Source organism: Drosophila tropicalis, unplaced genomic scaffold (assembly GCF_018151085.1).
Source record: "Drosophila tropicalis isolate 14030-0801.00 unplaced genomic scaffold, ASM1815108v1 contig_29, whole genome shotgun sequence".
Taxonomy (NCBI): domain Eukaryota; kingdom Metazoa; phylum Arthropoda; class Insecta; order Diptera; family Drosophilidae; genus Drosophila; species Drosophila tropicalis.
The window spans coordinates 12,409-18,279 of NW_027172742.1; the positions used below are offsets into that span (position 1 = coordinate 12,409).

Consider the following 5,871-nt stretch of genomic DNA (forward strand, 5'->3'; position numbering starts at 1 on the left):
TTCGCAATTTCCACGTGTCATAGTTTTCCGCGTTGAGCGGTTCTATCTTTATGAGTGCACTTGCCATTTTGCACAGCTTTTGCATTCACTTATTGTCTTTTCAATTTACACATATGGGTCTGGGCCCATAACCTGTTGGAAAGACTGTTTCCGAGAGACCCCGCGATATCGATCGCGCAGCTATGTATAAGTGAAAAGGTCAATATACTTATTTGCGAATATACATATGTAACTTTATTGGAACTTAACTACACGTCTGTACAGTGCCAAGAACAGAAGCCGACTCTCTTTCTCTCTGTTAAGCGCTGCCAGATCTCCTTATAATACTAGGGATGCCAGATTGCCACTTTGATGTGAACAGCTGGCGCTAATATCGAACAGATATAAAATCTCAGATCCCAAAATTTGACCCTGATCGGATAAATAGAACACAAGTTACAGTCTATATAAATCGGTTCAATCGCTGCCGGCAGCTCTGCTTGCTGCCTACTACGTCATCATCAAATCAACAGAGCACATGCATACACACACAGACGCAACGCTACATAAACTGTATGTGTATGCGTGCGTTGCTTTGCTTAGGGAATGAGGGATGAAGAAGAACAAATTGTACATAGTATGAAGAGTAAAATTGTTTTGTTTGTATATTAATGAATTGAGTTGCAGAAAACAAATTTTGAACATGTGAAATTATTATTGTCAAGGACTGCAAGGGTATATAAACTTCGGCATAGCCGAATTTAACTTCTTTTGATTTTTTTTATACTTCTATTAATTAATATATATATATATTTTTTTTTCGTATTTTTTTTTCATCCTATAAAACCATAGTTGAAAAGTCAAATAGTGACCTTTTAATTGTGAGTAAATGAAAAACAAGAATTTCATAGGGCAATTAAGTATATATAAAAAATATCAAAGAAGTTAAATTCGGCTATGCCGAAGTTTATATATGTACCCTTGCAGTCCTTGACAATAATAATTTCACATGTTCAAAATTTGTTTTCTGCAACTCAATTCATTAATATACAAACAAAACAATTTTACTCTTCATACTATGTACAATTTGTTCTTCTTCTTCCCTCATTCCCTCACATACAGTTTATGTAGCGTTGCGTCTGTGTGTGTATGCATGTGCTCTGTTGATTTGATGATGACGTAGTAGGCAGCAAGCAGAGCTGCCGGCAGCGATTGAACCGATTTATATAGACTGTAACTTGTGTTCTATTTATCCGATCAGGGTCAAATTTTGGGATCTGAGATTTTATATCAAATTCTATTATATTGGTAAATTTCATGGGGATACTCCAATTTTTGCAAAAATTTTTGTTCCAGAGTTATATGATATAGTAGTCCGATCCCAAAGATTTTCATACTTTATCTCACCCGGGTAAAAAAAAAGCTCCCAAAAAAATTTCATCCCGATAGCTCTTAAGATGGCTGAGTAAAACGCGTACGCACCGACGGACAGACGGACATGGCTATATCGACTTAGCTTCTCATGCTGATCAAGAATATATATACTTTATGGGGTCAGAAACGTCTCCTTCTGTGCGTTACAAACATCTGACCAATTTTATAATACCCTCTGCAAGGGTATAAATATATGATACGTATGTACAAAATGTACATACATATATGGGTTCGAATCCTAGTGGAGAATTTATAATTTTTTTTATTACACGCATTGCTTTCATATGCATATATAAAGGAAGTAGAGGTTCAAATCCTGGCGGAGGCGATTGTTTATTTTTAATAAAAATTTTCTTTTTTTGCTTCTAATTTCTTTCTCATAATAGAGAAAGCTGTTGTTTTGCAATAGTGCGATTGAATTTGTTTTGTTAATTATTTAAATAAATTACGAAAAACTATTATTAGTATGATACAATGGTGCAAGTCTTATTTGTTTGCAGCAAATTTGTTTCCACTTGCACAAACATACATACATATGTATGTACATATGTATGTACATATAGGAAAAAATTACAAGTCAAATAAACAGAAAAGTGCTCAAAACTAAACATATTGGATCGTTTCGTTTGCCAGATATGGGATAGTGCTGCCGATATTACGGAAATACCTGTGGGTCTGCCCAAATCCATATTTCCCAAGAACGCCCGGATGCAGAGTGCATTGAGAAATTATACGCTTTACCATATGAAGACATTCCATAATCAGGCGACTATTCATTATATGAGATCGAGTCAAATGTTCCATTCGACTCTATTGAAGTCGCCAGCCCTGTTCTTTGTCTCCAAGAACGATCCAATCGGTCCACCATCATCGAATCATGCGGTGAGCAATTTACATTTCTAAATGGTTTAATAATTCCGTAACTAATTAACAAATCCTCATACTCAGATCCGCGAGAATTGGGGAGAGAGCCGATATTACGGTCACTTTCAAGTGTTGGGATCATTCGCAACATGCTGCCCACTTCATTAAACATCTGCAGATCTTGTTCCAGCATCTGGAGACATCGGGGGTACTCGAGGCCATCGGAGTGCCAAAGAGGGCCAAATTGTAAGCGGCGACTCCTGTGAGACGGTGATATAAAATGCAACGCGATTGATTGATTTTACTCCCTTTTTAGTTTCTAAGTTTCAAAAGATTTCAATTAATATTAGCACATTCATATATATATATATACATATGTATGTGTCTGCACCGATTTATATATGTGTGTATGTGCATGTATTTTTGTGTGTATGTGTTTCTTAAGGCAGAATCTTGAAGCGACAGCGAATCCAGACTTAAGCTGTTAATGTTGAAAATAAGAAAACAATGCTCTATATTATCTATTGTTATTATTTGTAGAATCATTAAAATACATATAAATAAATAGTAATTTAACGAATAATTAAAAATTACTAAAATCAAACGCTGTCATTTTAAAATTTTCGCATTTGAGACCCGACTTTTGAAAGCTATTAATATTAATTTGTTAAATGAATTAAACAAAATCAAATTTTTCTACAATTTATCATTATTAAGTTGTTTTGGTATCTTTGGAGATGAAAGCTACAAAAGGATATATCTTTCAACATCGGCAAACTCTGTGAATTGCCTTAGAATTTTGAACTTATAATCACTTAGGCATACATCGAAAATGTCAAGCATTACAGAGTTAGTCCTGTCGTTGTACAAAAGTGATTCTTCCGGGAATAAAAATTTCCCAACTATTAGTTAATAAATCTGTATAAAAGACAAAACTAAAAAAATTAAAGGAAAAATACGTAAAGTTCACAATGAATTGTCGGAAAAAAAAGAATGATGCGTATGCAATTGTATATTATTATATATATTTTAATCAAAAAATTAATTTTTATTTTTCAACAGAATTCTAAAAAGAATTCTATCTAAATGTGCAAAATTGGTGTTTTATAATAATCTTGACTAAATAAAAAAATTATTATTTCGGAAGGAGTTTACCAAAAGTAAACCACTGTGCAATGTTTGTAAATTTTTTGTTACTCTCTGTTATTGGCTCTGTTCGTTTCAATTTCCAACTAGCATTGTGGTGTTGGTGGGAAATGACCTTTTTGCTAAAATAAATTTTTATAACCAGTGGGTTTAAATCCACGCCAAGGATGCATGGAAAAAGAGGACGGGCTAACTTTTTTTTGTGGATATTTTTTTTTTCGATTTATTTTAATGGATAAACGACAAGAAATATTTCTTGTTACTTTCTTATTGCCTCTGATCGTACGAAATTCTCATAAACAGGGTAGTGGTAATGGCTCGATGGTGATTAATCGATTAACGAATAATGTTTTATACAATAAGTTCACAGCTTGAAGTCTCTATTACTTTGACCATCTCTAGGGAAACTGACAACGTAGGAAAATTGTTCAGTGGAAAAAGTATTACAAATATACAGGAATATTCATTAAAAAAAAATTAGGCATTCAATTGTGAGCGAAATAAAAAACAGCTAAGAAAATGAATATGTAAGTAACATTGCGGTATTGGTTAATTATATAAAAGCATTCAGATTCCGTTGACCAACGCAACAAATTTTCTATTTGGATCTGCTTTAATTGCTCAAAATTCCAAGCTTATGGCACAAACAAAAAACATTGATAATGGTTACGGTCATTTCAGGTATCACGGACAAATGAACGCATACGGAGGCGGTGGCACTGGTGCCGGCATGCCCACTCAGCGCATGGGTCCGCCTGGAGGTGGCGGAGCTATATTTCAACGGAATCGGTCTGCTCCCTATCCGGGATTTAATGGCAGTGGTGGCGTCGGCCGGCCGATGAATGGCGGTGGTCCTCGGCGCCCTGGTGGCCCCGGGAGCATGTCAGCCAAACGTGACAATAGAAATCGTCCGCCTTCAAAGCATGGCTCCTACTTGCCAAAGATTGTGTGGTCCGAGGTGAACTTGACGCCATTCCGCAAGAATTTCTATAAGCCCTGCGAAACGGTGCTGGCTCGCACCCAGGAAGAAAGGGACAGGGATTCGCCAAGCCCGCGGCTATACATGCTCAGGGTTGGCCCATTGCTTTAAGTGGCCGTGATTTGGTGGGCGTTGCTCATTTTAAACAATAAACAATCAGCCTCGTCTGGAGCGCGGCGATGGGCCCATTGCTCTATTATTGGCGCCCACCCGTGAATTGGCTCAACAGATCCAGCAGGTGGCCAGTGAGTTTGGCAGCAATACACAAGTGCGTAATACTTGCATATTTGGTGGCGCTCCAAAGGGCCAGCAGGCTCGAGATCTGGAACGCGGCGTAGAGATTGTAATTGCTACTCCAGGTCGCTTGATTGATTTCCTGGAGCGTGGAACCACATCGCTGAAGCGGTGCACCTATTTTGTCCTTGACGAGGCCGAATGCTTGACATGGGCTTTGAGCCTCAAATTCGTAAGATTATGCAACAGATACGACCAGATAGGCAGGTTCTGATGTGGTCAGCCACCTGGCCGAAGGAGGTGCATCAATTGGCCGAGGAATTTCTTAATAATTACTTTCAGGTTAATATTGGATCTCTCTCGCTGAGTGCCAATTACAATATACGTCAGATTGTCGATGTCTGCGATGAATCTGAGAAGATAGCTCATCAATTTGCTGACCGACATCTCAGCAGAGAGTAAAACTAAAACCATCATTTTTGTGGAAACCAAGAAGCGGGTCGATGAGATTACCCGCACTATTTCACGACAGGGTTGGCGGGCTTGTGCCATTCATGGCGATAAATCGCAGTAGGAGCGTGATCTCTAATTATCCAGCTTCCGGAATTGCCGACACTCCCTGCAGGTTAGGTGGCGACGACCGCTGCTTCTGATCATAGCGTGTGTTCGGTGTACCACCTACTCCTCCTCTTCCTCCTACGGCATTATATCCACCAATGCGTCCATCACTCCACCACTCATCGCCATATTCATCAGCTTGGGATTGATGGTCTATTCGATAGATGTAGCGAAGGAGAGAAAGATTGTTAAATAGAAGCAATTGGAAAAATTCAAACTTTTCCTACCTGATTTGCTTCACGCAGAACCTGAATCAGATCATTGGCCTTGTTGGCATTGGAGTGGGTGAATAAGGTGTAGGCCGTCCCTGTGTTATTCGAACGTCCTGTCCGTCCAATGCGATGCACATAATCCTCCGAGTTCGAAGCATAATCACAGTTGATAACAAACTTGACATCGTCAACATCTGTGTTTGTTGTTTGATTCGATTTGTATGATCGTATTTCGTATAATTCGTATAATTTGTTGTATGTGTGTGTGTAGCAAATCACTTGTTACCAAGGCGGTGCAATTTGTGTGTAGGTTTCGGATCCCGATTGGTTTGTTCTTTTTTTTTATACTTCTATTAATTAATATATATATTTTTTTTTTTTTCGTATTTTTTTTTCATCCTATAA

At 37.8% G+C, this 5,871-nt stretch overlaps 1 pseudogene; it reads left to right on the plus strand.

Annotated features, from left to right (window-relative positions):
• The first annotated feature begins 3,814 nt into the window (after positions 1–3,814).
• On the plus strand, positions 3,815–5,261 carry LOC137572227 (ATP-dependent RNA helicase p62-like; annotated as a pseudogene).
• The last annotated feature ends 610 nt before the right edge of the window (positions 5,262–5,871 follow it).